The sequence below is a fragment of the Lipotes vexillifer genome, unplaced genomic scaffold (assembly GCF_000442215.2).
Source record: "Lipotes vexillifer unplaced genomic scaffold, Lipotes_vexillifer_v1.1 scaffold610, whole genome shotgun sequence".
NCBI lineage: Eukaryota > Metazoa > Chordata > Mammalia > Artiodactyla > Lipotidae > Lipotes > Lipotes vexillifer.
Genome location: NW_006796981.1, coordinates 297,162 through 313,966, shown reverse-complemented (window position 1 = coordinate 313,966; position 16,805 = coordinate 297,162).

Sequence of the window (16,805 nt, the reverse complement as noted above, 5' to 3'; positions counted from 1 at the left end):
ATCTTCATTTCTCCTTAAATGTTCCTTGCTGTCTCCCCAGTTCCTTTTTTTTATTTTAGCTTTGGGATTATCCAGTAAACAAGAATGATGATTTCATTCATTTTTATAACTTAATCCCTCACAGGGAGAGGCAAGCTGTAGAGTGGGGGAGTATATGCTGGTAATTATTTTAGACTTGTAAATTTTATAAGTTCAAATATCTTACTCAGTGCTAGAACATGAGTAGGGAAATACCTGGTTCAATCATGTAAACACGGCAAACATCAGCCTAGAATGTAAGAAGGGAAATACAAGCCAAAGAGTTTTTCAGAAGCATCCCTGCTTTTCAGACACTACCATTTTCTTTGGGCTGAATTGCTCAAGTTCGTTAGAGCTTTGAACAACATTTTTACTTGCTACCATGGGGATCCATTCTCTGAAATCCAAATTTCAGAATGATTTGCTTTTGAACTGTATTGAGTACAATCTGCTTCTAAACCTATAAGGCACATTCAAAAGGACGTGTGTGTTTTATTTAACAAATACTACCATTTTTATCTATTATCTGCCAGCACTATTCTAAGCTATTAAGACATTTGACCCTTTAAACAATTGCATAAAGTTCAGGTAAGAGGACAGGTGTTTTACCCTAGACTATTATTTGTCCTTATTTTATGAATGAGGAAACTGAGACATAGAGAGATTAAGTAATAGTTCTGAGGTTAAACAGCCAAGTACAGCCAGGATTTTCAGTTACTGCTTGGCAATTCTGGGCTCCAGGAATGAGCGTTTCAGTGAACAAGGTGGAAGCTACCTGGCCTTTTAGGATTTGGCAACAGAAGTCACCTAGCGCAACTTCTTCTGTCTCTTGTTTGGAGCACTGACAAGTCCAATCAGATCCAGCAGTGCAGGAGGGGTATCCAAGTGTCAAAGTATTTGTAACCATGCTTTGAAGCCATCACAGTAAGCAAAGTACCAGCAGCAGTGACCACAATATATGATGCCCAGATGGTGGGTTGGTTTTTATTTGCTGAAATGACCTTATGGTTTCCTATATTTGGTCCTCATTTATCTACAACAGGAAATGGAAGGAAATAGAGTCTTTCCTTAAGGCAGTTTTCTGTTCCAATTGGTATTCTTCTAACGCCTCCCTTTGCTCTGACAACTTTCTAAATGGCATCGGACAAGACTTCCACTGACTCAAGTTTCATTGATGTAGTTGTACCCAAATAGAACATGTTCTGTTGCCTATATTCAAAACACATTGCTAAGCCAATTTTCTTTAAATTCTCCTGAATTTCCTCCCCTGAGAGGATCAAACAACTGCCAAGTTTGAGTTTTAAACTTTCAGATACTTTTGAGTAATACTCAGTGGAGAGAATAAAAAGCATTTCGGTAAGGTGATGTTGGTGTGTGTGCGAGTGTGCTGTACTCAGAGAAAAATGCAGGTTTTCTATTTTAACTTAACTGTAAAATGCTGAACTAATTTAGCTCAAATCTTTTGAAAACACATTCGATTTATGGGGCCAGTGACTATCAAAAATTTTAAGCTGAAAAATATTGGAAAAACCACTCAACTAACCAGAATTCTGTTTTTGATTAAAATCTGAGTTTGTGACCAAGTGTTGCTTTTTAAAAAATAGCTCTGGTGAATGCTTCAATTAGAGTATTCAATGACATTTCTTTATGATGTGTCCTGAGGGAACAATTTGATTGGTATACAGAGAAAATTTTCAGAAGAGGAACATTTCCTTCTGTGCCACGGTCTAAGACAGGAATTGCACATGCAAAGAGGCAAAGGTTGGAGTGTTCTGGCTGGGTCATCTGTCGTGCCTTCACGGCCAATGTTAATTCTAATTACATGGCTGGCTGCCAAATCTGTCCTTTTCTCCTTCACCAAGGCATAAGTAGACAAAAGTTGGCTCACTGCAACCTAACAGTTCACTGTTACATTTTCTTTGTCAACCTCTAAATGTGCAGACAAAAAGGAGCTATCAATAAAATTGCTTTTATTGATTAAGGATGAGCCAATATGAAATCGAATCATCCAAACAATTCAATAAGAACTTTGTAAACCCAGCCACCAGGAGTACTGTGCATGGAGTATCTAAATGAATGGATGGAGTTGACTTAATTAGAAAGCTAGCACAGTCTTCTTAGGACAACCAAACTTTTTTTAAGGTCACATGTGCAATACAGAAAGCCTCATGTGACTTGGCAGTATAAAGTAAGGGTTAAAATCACCACTTCTGGGACTGGACCCCCAAGATTTGAGTACTATTTCTACTACTTGGAGCTGGGTAGCTTTGGAAAAATTACTTACCATCCTGTGCCTTTTATTTTCTCTCTATAAAGAAAAGGATAATTAAAGTGCATATTTTATGGTGCTACTGTGAGGAGCAAATGAGTTCATTCATGTTCAGCACCCAGTAGGGTATCTGGCACATTGTACATGCTCAATAAATATAGCTATCATTTATGCTACTGTCTGCTTCTGATATTCTTACCAATTTATCGACATGCTTTCTCTAGCCACCACAACTGAAAAAGTAGGATAAGTCCTACCTTCAACATAATCATCTGGTGGCCATGGGGAAGTTATTTATTATCAATGAACTTTGTGGGATTTTAAGGTTATTCTTACACAGTGGCATCTGCTTTTAAATCAAGCAAATTAAAACACATGACATAGCACATGGTAAATAAATAGTTGATATGCAGAATCTAAAGTAAAATGGCAGAGTGAAACAGAACAATAATAAGTTAAAAAAAAAAAGGAAAAGAATTAGAAAAGAAGGAAAGAAATATACCGATAGGGATCAATAAAAGGAAAAGGCACACTACCTAAAGGAACACCAGTCAGAATCAGAAAGAAACTAGAAACTCTGGCATCCCCCCACCTCCCAAATGGACCCTTCACTTCTACCCAAGCTCAAACAGATGGAAGAAAGTCTATGAATGGACATCTATCTCAAATTTGTAGTGATGTGCACTCAGAGGGTGTGAAGGCCATCCATGGAAAATGTGAAGAAAACTTCTCATAAAGAAGTCATGGGTTGAGGGTCTTGAGCATCACCTTCTGGGGAACCCAAAGATCCAGGAGGAGTCAAGCTGTGACTAGACTTCCGATAGACTCATCACAGAAGCTGAACCCAACCTGGATCCTGTCTTCTCAGATGCCCAGTGAAGAAGATTCCTGGGAAGATTCCTCACAACATATCTCAGGAGTATTAATAAAGAAACTTAGTAACTTTACTCTCAAAAAAAAAAAAAAATCCAATTACAAACTCCCAAGAGATAAACAGGGGGCGCTCCATGTATCAAAGCCCATAGCCTAGTCATTTTTCAGAAGAATGTCTGTGAACTGCAGTTCATTTTAAACAAACGGCTGAAAGCAAGCAAACCACATGCAACTCAAGAAACTAGAAGAAATGAAGATGAACAGCACTTCATCAATAAAAACAAAAAATGGCTGTTAAAAAGGGAGGTTTGGGGCTTCCCTGGTGGCGCAGTGGTTGAGAGTCCACCTGCCGATGCAAGGGACACAGGTTCATGCCCCAGTCCGGGAAGATCCCACATGCCGCGGAGCGGCTGGGCCCGTGAGCCATGGCCGCTGAGCCTGCGCGTCTGGAGCCTGTGCTCCACAATGGGAGAGGCCACAACAGTGAGAGGCCCACGTACGGAAAAAAAAAAAAAATTAAAAAGGGAGGTTTGCTCAAAGAAAAGATACCAATAGGCCAGGGTTTTGAATCTCACCACTACAACCATTTGGGGCCAGGTGATTCTTTGCTGTGCCCTGTCCCGTGCACGTAAGATGTTTAGCAGCATGCCTGACCCTTTGCACTAGATGCCAGTAGCACCTTCCTCCCCAGTTCTGAGAGTCAAGTATGTCTTCAGATATTACCAAATGTCCTGGGGGGAGGGGGATAAAATTGTACCTGGTTGAGAACCATTTTACTAGACATTGGAAAGGAGAAAGGGGGCAACAAATAGACCATCTCAATCATGATTATTAAGTAGGACTTTACCCCAATCAATTTAGAAGACTCAATAAAATGGTGATCATCCAGGAAGATATAAAATTACAGTCTTAATCAAGAAAGAAAATGGAGCAATAACAATTTAGAAAAACTTCTATGTCAGAGATGTACCCCAAGGTAAATTGTTTACTGTTCAAATATTCACTGTCCTTCCCAGGAGAATTATGCTGCATGGTCCCATCACTGCAGGCTTGGACATGTGACTGGCTCTGCCCAATGGAAGAGGAGCAAAACTGATGAGTCACTGTTAGGCAAATGCTTTTAAGAACCAGTGCCTTGGGAATTCCCTGGTGGTCCAATGGTTAGGACTCCTGTTCGATCCCTGGTACAGGAACTAAGATCCTGCAAGCCACTCGGTGTGGCCAAAAACAAAACAAAAACAAACAACAACATAAAAGAGCCAGTGTCTGGTTGGCTACACTTGCTTCTCTTGCCCAAGATGAACTGTAACGTTCCAGATCAGGGGTTGTTTGTTTGTTTGTTTTTTAAGTATAGTTGATTATAATATTATTTATTTCAGGTGTACAACATAGTGATTCACAAGGTTATATTCCACTTATAGTTATTATAAAATATTGGTTTTATTCCCTGTGAAGAGCAGGGGTTCTTTTATTTTTTTAAATAAATTCACTTTATTTATTAAAAAAAAAAAAAAGAAGTCATGGGGTTGTAATGTACAGCATGGTGACCATAGTTATAGTACTGTATTACAAATTTGAAAGTTACCAAGACAGTAGATATTAAAAGTTCTCATCATAAGGAAAAAAAATTTTGTAACTGTGTAAGTGACAGAGGTTAACTAGACTTATTGTGATCATTTTGTGATATATACAAATATTGAATCATTATGTGGTATACCTGAAACTAGCCTCAATTATACCTCAATTATACTTTAATTTAAAAAGTTTTATTTTTTTTTATAAAAAGAACCTGACAAGTAATCCTAACAGATGGAAGAGAGAAGGGGATTAAGACATACACAGGAGAAAATGTCACCTAAATGAAAATGATTTAAATTAACAAATCTATTAAAAGGGTTATGTAATTTGTTCTAAGATAAACTAATAAATAATGACAAACACAGGCATGTCAGCTAAAATTTGAACGTCAAGGATCAAGATGATTTTCTTCAGGAATACAGATAGAAAAAGCAAGTAAAGTATAAGGGTAAAAGTCAAGCTGGCTTCAGACTTCTTTACAGCAATATCTGTTGTCTTCAAGTTATTTGGGTTGGAGGGGTTGATACAAAAATCCTAAACCAAGCCAAGAGGGTATATAAATTTAAGGTCAATTAAATTATATGCAAAAGTTCAAGAACAATACCTTTTTGTGATTAAGTTACTTAATATCTATAAAGCACATAGAACAGTGCCAGGCAGATAGAAAGCACTATGTAAGTATTAGTTAATTCATTAAACAAGAATAAAATAAATCTCATGAAACCCATGAGCTCTTTTTAATAAAATCTACCTTAGGAGAAGCCCTGATCAGACTACAGGTGGATGCACTGAACCTATTTACACATAGAACAAAAATTAAATCAACGTGAGAAATATGATTTCAGAAAGTCAATATTCTAAATATTGAAATTTAAAAAATAATAATAGAGCAACAGGAAATCCGGAGATGAAAGGCAGAGCTAAGGAGATGTGTCTGTGTACTAATCTCCCCATTTTTATATGGACAATCAAAAGATTATATCTAAAGGTGATGAATGAAGAAATAGAGCTTTTTATTATTCATGTGTTCAACTAGTAGTTTTGAAAACCTACTATGTGTCAGAAACTGTTCTAAGTGGTGGATTTAACTACAAACAAGGTATATAAGATCCCTGCTCCTTCACAATTTAGTAGGAAAAGACTAGGCCACGCAATTAGATAAGAAAAAAAGAAGTGGATGAACAGATCAATGAAAGATTCTCAAATATAAATGAGAAATTACATGATAAAGATGTCATTTCAAACCAGTAACAATAGATGGATAACTCAATAAATGTTATGGGAAACTGACAAGTCAAAAAAAATTCCAAATGAGTCAAAGATTTAAAGATAAATATTGGAATCCATTAAAATATTATAAGAAAACATTGGTGAATCTATGATCTTGCAGTATGAAAAGTCCTTTTGAAGTAAGACATACAACACAAAAGTCACTAAATTAAAATTTAATTCATTTAATTACAAAACTATTTGAAATTTCTATACAGAAAAAGTGCATCATAAAATCATAAGCCATCAACAGATGGAATAAATATTTAAACACATTTCTGACAAAAGACTAATTTCTTTAATATGTAAAGAACATGTAAAAATTAATTTAAAAATTTAAGTGTGATAATAGTATTATAATATTTTTCTGTTTTCTTGCTTAAGTTAATGAGAAAGAGACAATCTAGAAAAATAGGTAAAGAGTGTGACCAAAAATTGAAATATAATAGCCAGTAGCATAAGGTAAGACTTTCAACCATGCATAATAAGAAATACAAATTGTAATATAGTGTTTGTACCTAATCATTTTACCAACATTTGATGACACACAAGATTCACAAGGATTCTGTTGATGGTAGAATAAATCAGTATATACTTTTTTGAAGGACAGTTCAGCTATACTCTTTCAATTTTTTTTTTTAATAAACATATTCTGACTGAGAAAATTTATTGTTGGAAATGTACCCTCTGAATATACTTGCCAACTTTTACATGAATTTCTTATTAAAACATTCTTATAAGAGCAAACAAAACAAAACAAAACCTGAAAATATCTAAAATATCAGGAGGAGCAGATTAAAGAAATCATGGCAATAATACTACCTTTATAGTAAGACAGATCTGTGTGCTCTGTCTTATATATATACATATATCTCCATGATATATGTATTTTAAAAATCAAATGATGTGGATATCAGTGTGTAGGATATCAGTCCTTTGTGCAAAAAATTTCACACAAATACACATACATGCATATGTGCAAATGTGTATGTATATGTGTAATGTCTTGATTTCCATAAGATTACATATGCATCCATTAACCCTGGTTACCTTTAGAAAAAGTCATTTTTGGGTAGAAAAGGAGGAGGGAGACCTTTATTTTCATTTTATGCATTTTGGTAATGTTTAATTTTTTTATATACATGTGGATCATTTTTTAAGTTAACAGGAGTTATCTGGGTAACAATCATGGGTCATCATAAATTTCTTTCTCTGCTTTTCTCTACTAAAAATGCTTTAAAATATTATTTAAAATAAAATGTGGCATCATCATTATTCAATTTTTAATAGGTTATAAACTTCTCTTATGTTAAAAAGAAAGTGAATTCTGTAAAGTATTCAGATATTTTGTAAACTGGGAGCAATGCTTTCAGTTTATAGTGTAAGGAGTGATCTGGGGGTTAAACAAGGCTATCATTGGCTCTTGGTATTCTCTTTCTCCCCTGATGGTAACCTGGTCCATATGGCAAGACAATGGCTTCTTCCCCTAGTTCTCCTTCTCCAAAGTGAAATCTTTAAACTCCATTGAAAACAGATATCCCTGGAGGCTTTCCTAGTATGTGGACTTGGAGGAGAGACCACAGAGCTCTGAAAATAGTATGAAGCAGAAAAGGAAAAGCAACTTAAAATACACTTCTGAAAATGTTCATTAAAGCAGGATTTCATGAAAGAATTAATTAGTCATTCATTTTTAAGATCCGTTCATCTTACTCAAGTTATTTCAAAAAGAGAAAGACAACTGAAGAGCTGGTACCATTCAACCTCCATTGTGGCTTAACTGAAGGTAGAAGCCAAATTGACAAAATGGGAAAAGCATCCAGTTTTGATTTTTTTTTTTTTTTATAATGTATTTATTTATTTATTATGGCCGTGTTGGGTCTTCGTTTCTGTGCATGGGCTTTCTCTAGTTGTGGCAAGTGGGGGTCACTCTTCATCGTGGTGCGCAGGCCTCTCACTATCGCGGCCTCTGTTGTTGCAGAGCACAGGCTCCAGACGCGCAGGCTCAGTAATTGTGGCTCACGGGCCCAGTTGCTCCATGGCATGTGGGATCTTCCCAGACCAGGGCTCGAACCTGTGTCCCCTGCATTGGCAGGCAGATTCTCAACCACTGCGCCACCAGGGAAGCCCCAGTTTTGATTTTTAATTACTGACATAGGACATGAAGCAAGAGTCAGCTGATCTGAAAGTTTCTTCCTATCTAAAAGTGCTTCATTTGTTGATTGTTGAAAATAAAGGAGGACATACGGGGTTGCAATTCAGACATCTCTTGGTAGTACCATAATGAAAATCATTCAGTATACATAAATGAAATAAATTATAGAAAATACACTAATACTGAAAATAGCCAAATAGTTCTGGTTCTGTCTGATTCTATGTTTGGCACTTCGGGACACAGTATTAACTCTTTAGCTAAAGTCAAGCAAACTTAAATGTACCCTGAATTCAAATAACAAGAACACTCAAACAACCAGAGATCTTTACTCCTTTATACTACATTCATGACAAATGAATGAATAGCAGGTAGAACTAATTTCTTACCCCTTCCCTCCCTCCTTCCTTCCCTCCCTTCCTTCCTTTCTTTCTACCTCCCTTTTACTCTTCTCTCTTTGCAACACCCACTCCATAGTGTCTCAAATTGTTAAGACAAATATGATGCAATTTCTATATATTATTTTTAGATTAACAGCTGGTACAAGGATAATACTTGGTCATTATCAAGTATTATGGTACTGAGATTTTCATTATAGAAAACTAAGCAAACTTAAAATTTTCAAAAATAGATTAAGTTATGCTCAGAGACATTTTCTTATAATTATATGTAATGTATAAATAAGTAAAATGTAAAATTGCATTTTGATTTCACTTTTGAAACAATACATATGCATATTCATCTGCATATTAATATTCATCTGCATATTAAAATAACTAAGTCACCTAAGTCCCCATGTTTTCTGTATGCATTTTCTGTTTACTTGCCTAATAAGATGCTTAAACAGTAATTTTCTGAGTTAGCAAAAATTAATTGTTAGAAAAGGAGGAGGACTACTGTTAACATTAATTTTCAAGGCATGGAATGTAATGATGGCTGTTTTCCTTAATTGTCTTACAACTTTTTCTATCCTGGATTAGACCAAATATTGCTCATCTTTTAGCTACTTCATGCATGCCAATTTGTCTTTTATTAATTGTTCACACACAAAATGGCACACTAATAACTTAAAATTACTAGTTTCACACTGTAAGTAGACTTAGTTTACTGCTGGATATATACTTACTGGCATGAATGACCTTGAGGGAATAATCTTAAGAGCACAATCACTGATAGTTGAATCTTAAGGACATAATCATTGTTAGTTTAAAATTGAAATTTTGGATCCTGGAAGCCCCATGAGTTTTTTCAAGAATTTTCTCAATCTCTATATATTTGTAAGTTGAGCCCTTCCTACACTTTCTACATCTCCTTTTTCATTCCTTGTGGGCAGTTAAGTGCCATCAGATCTCATCTTTTCAATCTCCTATAGCTTTCTCCTTCACCCCATGCATCTGCTGAGTTCAAGGACGCCCCATTTCTTGCTTAAATAATTATAACAACCTTTTAATTTGTTCAGAAGAAAAAATAGCATCATCAGTCTGGTGCTACTCCAAGGCATCATGCTCCCTTCTACCAAAAAGCTTTTTTTCAAAGTAGATTCTATGGGGAAAAGTCCAAATTCCTTTGCCCAGCAAAGTGCTGGCACCCCTCTCTCCTCTTCTGTCCAGCCACAGTAAATTGTCAACCATTTCTTTAATTCATCTTGATATTTTATGCTTTCCTGCCTTTACCCCTACTGTTCCTCCTGTCTGGAATTCCCTTCCCCCTTTCCTAACTGCTCAACACCTGCTCAGTTTTCTTGATTCAACTCAAGTTTTATGTCCTCCCAGCAAACCTCTGACCTACAAGGGAAGGTGGTAACTCTATTATTAGTTAACATTCTGGACCTTGTGTAAGCTTCTATTTGATCAATTTGCATAATTCACTGTATTCATCTCTATAGCCCCAGAAACTTAGCAGTCTGGAAAAGTAAAAGTCATTGAATGAATAAAAGTAAAAGTCATTGAACAAAATGCAGGAGGTAGGTTGCTAAAGCTAACCATTTTATTTCATTCTTGTCATAGTGCAATCTGAATCTGAGGTGCTATCTTAGGTCAGTAGAATACCCAGGGTTTATTTGAAGTTTCTCTAGAAGCTGACACTAAGACAAGGGTTTTAGTACAGGTAGTTTACAGGAAGGTGGAGAAAACACAATTAGGAAAATGGGGAAGTGAGGAGGGAAAGGGAAGGTCAGTAAAGGATGCATTATCAAGCCAGTTACACTGGGGGTGACAGGGGCTGAGGGAGTTCAGATCACCATGCACCCCAGAGTTATCCCTCCCAGAGATGTGAGGGAGGTGAGGTACTCACTCACTAAGTCGCATTGGTCATTGATTGGGGCTGTTCCTGGGAGGTATTAACTCCCTAGCACATCTGGCCAGCAACACATGTGGGCAAAGCAAACTCCACCAAATGGGGGAAATTGGCAATCAGGTGTGTACTGGTGTGATCAGGGCATTGACATGTGGGCTGCATTTGGTCTTTAGTGACACTGAGTGGTCACTGTAAATATGAGAGGATGAAATATGATATGATTTTTCAAAATCTCTTAGCCACATATACCCCACATTATTTGCTCAGCAAACAAGTTCTGCAGTAGTTAGGGCAGGAAGCAAAATCTTTTGTGTCTAATTAAGACAATTGTGAAATATGCCCAGGATGAGAATATCCCTTAATAGTCACCAGTCAGAGTGATTCTCTTGGATTGCTACTATTCATAGCAAAATGAATTTTATCATAATTCTAAAGTCACAGCCCTCAAACCCCTTTTGCCTTTGCAAAATTCTCTTACTGAACTCCTAGGTAACCAAGATGAAAAGGATTTGCAGTGGAAAGATGAACATGACTGACAGTTCAGTGATAACTGTGCCAGGTTTCTCAGGCTTCCTGTACTCCCAGAAACTGTGAAAGGTGCAGAAATATGCAAATAAAGTTTTAAGTAGATGAGGAAGCTCTAGGTATTAATTACAATGTTAAAATACACTATTCTGCTAGGAGATTCCTTCTTGTAAAAAGCAAATGACCACACAAAACTACTCCAACAAAGCCAATTATACAAACTTGTTATTGATTTTGGTAAGGCTCCCAGAGAACTTCTACTATTTCATGAACTATTTGGAGATACTTTTTACATACTGCTAAATCCTCTTTCACTCATTTACTCAACCTCCTCAGTACTCCTACCTCAGTTCCATGCAGCCCCCTCCCCACTTCACTCTTCTTCTATACCTGTCATCTAGAAACATCGCCAAGGAGCTCTTGTTAATTCTCAGTCTCTCAGTTGTCCCCCAGACCTCACAAGCATTAGGACTGTGGACATGATTCCTCTTCTGAAAGTTCTTCTCTGATGAATTCTAAGACAAATTACTATTGTCTGTTTTTCACTTCTCTGAAACTTTTCCTTCTACATCTATGCCCTTCCTTGGCAATCTTTTCCTCTCCAAATGGTTAAGCCTTAGCTCAGAAATCTGCAATGCACCTAATCCTTTTCCTGAATTCCAGGCCCACCTGCTCTAGACTTCCACGAGGATATTTGACCAGAGCCTCATAGGTAATTCCAAAAAGAACAACCCCTGCATCTCCCATCTGGCTTCTGCACACACTCCTATCTGTTAAGGGCACCACTAGGTTTTTGTCACCTGGACTCCAAACCCTATAGATATTGTTGATTCTTCCCCTACCCAACGACATTGCCTTGTTCTTCACGTGGACTTCAGGCCCCCATTACCACCTGAATGTATAATTACAGAAGCTACTATCCAGTTCCTTCCTCTCCAGTCTCTGTCTGTACTCTCTACTCCACCAAATATGACATTGGTTTTCCTAACATGCACCTCCAACCAGAGCACTCCTCTGGTAAAATCATTTCACAGTGATCCATTTACATGGGATAGAGTTCAAACTCCTTAGACTAGCACTCAAGAGTCTTGAGGTCCTGAAGTTTGCTTATGTTTCAAAATATACTAAATATCAGTACCCAGATCCACTCTTCACCTTGTTCTGTGCCTGAGAGGCTGATCTCTATGGCTGCATGGACTGACATTCCCAGCCTCTACAGGATCCCCTCCCCTTGAGTATGATCTGGATGTACAGATATAATGGAGGGATATTACTCCCCTTATTAGGTTATGTTATATGGCAATGAGTGATGGGATTTTTGCAGATGTAATTAAGGTCCCTAATCAATTTAATTTGAGCTAATCAATGGGGAGATTATGCTGGGTAGGCCTCATATAATCAGGTAAGTCTTTTATTTTATTTTTCTTTTTACTTTTTATTTTATATTGGAGTACAGCCGATTAAAAATGTGATAGTTTCAGCTGCACAGCAAAGGGACTCAGCCATACATATACATGTATCCATTCTCCCTCAAACTCCCCTTCCATCCAGGCTGCCACATAACATTGAGCAGAGTTCCCTGTGCTATACAGTAGGTCCTCGTTGGTTATCCATTTTAAATATAGCAGTGTGTACATGTTGATCTCTTTTAGAAGACAGTCTAGTAGTCAGAGATTTCTTCTGCTGGCATTGATGATCATGAGTGAGTTCTGCTGCTGCAAGGTCATGAATTCTGCCAACAACTCCATAAACTTAAATGAGTACCCTGAGCCTTAAATGAGGCTGCAGTCCTGGCCACCATCTTGACTGTAGCCTTGTGAGATCCTTGGTAGAGAACCAGCTAAATTGCTCTGGATTGCTGACCCACATGAGATAAGAAATGGGCATGAAGCCACTAAGTTTGTGGTAATCTGTTACACAGCAATAGCTAACTAATACCCTTGTCCTTCTGGGAAGATTAGGTCAATAGAATATATCAAGATTGTTCAGAGAGTAGGAGGAAAGAGATCTTGAGATACTTATTTTCCCTGCCAGCTTCTTGCCAGCTGACACCCTACCAGAGCTCCCCACTGCCCCCAACTTCTGCCAATGGCTTCTCTTTAGCTACAGCCATCTCAGGGAGCTAGTAACTGCCCCTCCTGTGCCCCTGTAGACTTAAGGTTGGTAAAGCCTCTGGTTTGGATTCCTAATGTAGGGCCAGAGTACTTCACTATCCCTGGTTATTTTTCCTCAACTCTCCCCCCAACTTGAGTAAATGTCCCTTTGTTAAACATTGTTAAATTCTTTTTTAAAGAATGTTATTACCATTACTTTCATGCTGGGATCCTACCTAAAGAATAAAATTACCTCCTAGTATCCTATCCAAACCCACCTCCAAATCTAAACTACCAGCCATGCTCCGCAGAACACAATCCGACATTTTCCCACCTGATGTCTTGCCTTTGGGTTGCTTCTACTGTCCAGAATCTAGAGACTGTTGGCATGATGGGGGAAGAAAATCCAAACAAACAAAAACATGAATTCTAGAACAAACTACTGACTGTGCTCCTTGCTACCTGTGTGACCTTGGGAAACTGTCTTAACCTCTTTAGGCGGTTTCTTTATCTGTAAGATGGGCATAATAATACCCACTGAGCAAGGGTCTTGTTATGATTAAATGAAAAAATAAGTGGAAAGCATCTAGTATATGAAACTCAGTAACTAAAGGTGTTGGTGGAAATTCTGCTGCTGCTAATGCTTTCATTCATAAAGACACCTACTGATCCTACTGAAATTTTACACACCCTGAATTTTTCTCTCAAGTTCTCTCACATCTATGAATTTAGTGAGTCCACTTTTTAGAAATGAGATTGCTCTTCATTAAACCTATAGAAAGTGTTTCTCACTTCTCTTATTAAAGTTCTTACTTCATATGTCTTATATTCATTTACCTGCAAACATGTCCCATTGTTAGGGGAAACACTGACTGAAACTGCCCACCCTGGCCAGGCACCACAGTAACCATTTTCACGAGTTATTTTACAATAGGAGGTCCTGGTAAGGAACAGGGAACTAATAAGCAACCACAAACTGGAAGAATTCAGGAAAGTCAAAAGGAGACACAAGTCCGTTTGTCCTACCAACCTCCTGTGTTAATTACATTATGAAGAGTCAAAGATAATATTTCTCATTATCATCCTCGCTGGAATCCATGTTGGCTGAGCCATGCATGTGCCACGAGGAAGGACCCTGAGTCAGAACAACAGACAAGAGACAACCCAAAAACTAATCTCATCACCATAAAACCCTGAGACTGCAAACCACATGGCAGAGCAGTCCTTCTGGTTTCACTTCCCCTGCTGCTCTCCACCCCCGGGCACCCCTTTCCAATAAAGGCTCTTGCTTTGTCAGCACAAGTGTCTCCTCAGACAATTCATTTCCGAGTGTTAGACAAGATCCCACTCTCGGGCCCTGGAAGGGGTCCCCCTTCCTGCAACACCATCTCTTCTGCTGAATTCTAAATGCATTATGGGCAGAGATTTAGTATCTTTGTATTTCCTGGGCCCGAAGTGGACAGTTCCATGGCCATAATAGCTGCTCAAGCATATTTGCAGACTGGATATGTAAAGAGAAATATTTTCATTGACTCTTCACAATATAATTAACACAGATTTTAATATCATTGACAAGATATGCAAATATATTGATATGAATATAATAAAATAATATTTAATGGATATCTAAAACAACATATTAGGAAGCTTATAATTATTTTTCAGAAGCGTGTGCTCATTTAACATTGATTTTTGCTGTCTGCCAAGTACAAAAGAAAATAACATGAAACAAAATGAATATTCCAAGAACCACTGACATTAATTTGCATGTGTGTAGTAATTCAAATTGGGCAAATTTTGTTGTCTTGACACATGTATTCTCATTTATTTTTCACTACAGCTCTGTGAGGAGATAAGCAGTTAATCTCTACATATTATTCATGAGGGAGCTGAGACTATCAGAATTTGTTATTGGCTTAATCAACCTCAGTGGTAAACTTTCTGATGAAATACCCACTTCTAGGCAACATGATAAAAGCTGTTAGAAAAGAAAAATAAGAAGAAAAGCATACGAAATCTATCTCAAAATCAGGCCATAATATTTCAGGCAGAAGGCCAAGAAATACATTTAAAGATACATAGAGTAAGTAGCAATCAAAACCTTGTGTTTGTATGGCATTTTTTACTTCTCCAAGTCCACACATGCTAAGCATTTGACCTTTATCATGCCATCTGAGGCAGGTAGAACATATCTATTTACCCCAATTAATAGATGAGGCCAAGAGATGGCCATTTTAAATTCAGCCATCCATAGCCAAACCAGAATTAAAATGTAAGTCACCCAACTATGTCTTGGGCCATAAGCAACATGTGTATAGAGCACCTACTATGCGTATCCTACAATACAATACAATCTAGTTAAATGCCTAAAATTTATTGTCTCTTAATCTTTAAGGAGTAGTCAGTATTTGCCTGAAAGGAATAACCCAGACTCAGAATACTAGGCCTACTAGTTGGCAAATAAGTCACTTTACCCCACCCATCCTTCCACCACATCTAATTATACATCACATAGGTAAAAGTTAAAAGTTTGATTGACCACATGCTGCTCTTTGCTGTGGCTCCTGGTTCCTGTGAAAGAACTTCATCCAGGTGAAGTAAGTGGAATTGCTGCTAAGTGTCACACTAGTTACAAGGTGACAGGTATGCTACCAAGCCTAGAGGTTTCCCTGAGGAGCTGTTGTAGGTTTCAGTGGAATAACAATTACAAGGTAGATGGATCATTTCATGCCTGCTGTGACCTTTACAATATATGAGAGTCATTATTTTAATGTTAATTTGCATAATGGTAGGTCTGAAAGAACAATGGTGAATGCTAATAGCTGCAGGATGCAATAAAATTAAACATCATCTGGGCTGAACTGCTAAAGGAAAAGTTGCCAAAGTATGACTGTTCAAGCACTTAATTTCATCCCAGGTCATGTCCACATTCAATCAAATGCGATTTCTGGTATCTCTTGAAAAACTGGCAATAAGTGACTGGAAGGGAATAGCAGCAACCTCCTTTATATAGAATCCTAACCTGGTAGGCTTTGCTTTTTTCTTTTGCAGTACGCGGGCCTCTCACTGTTGTGGCCTCTCCCATTGCGGAGCACAGGCTCCGGACGTGCAGGCTCAGCGGCCGTGGCTCACGGGCCCAGCCGCTCCGCGGCATGTGGGATCTTCCCGGACGGGGGCACGACCCCGTGTCCCCTGCATCGGCAGGCGGACTCTCAACCACTGCGCCACCAGGGAAGCCCGGCTTTGCTTTTTTACATAACTTGTGTGTCCCCTTAGAGGAAGTTGAATTTTCAACTACCATCACCTTCCCCAAATGACCCCTGACCCCAACTTTCACCACTCCCCACATCTGGCACATACACTAAATTTGATACACCAGAAAGAATGACTCTCACCTTATGGGCCGAAAAACTTGCAATAAACCTTTGAAGAAGGTAGCATGGACCTTGGCTAGCAGCAAGAGATATTTTCAAGGGAAATAGACACTGTCACCTCAAAGTAATAACCCTGCATTCAGAGTTGCAGGTGGGAAGGTAGCTGTGCACAAAGAAAATAAAAAGAGGTCATCTCCATTTAGATTTATTGTTTCAAACTATTCCTAATGCCTAGAAATGGGTAGGTTCGATCATCCTGTACTTCACACCCCAAATCAGTCTTTGGAGATTATTTATTTACTTACATATTTACTTCTTTATTTATTGACTTCTTTCTCCCAAGCGTTCAAACTCATTTTCAC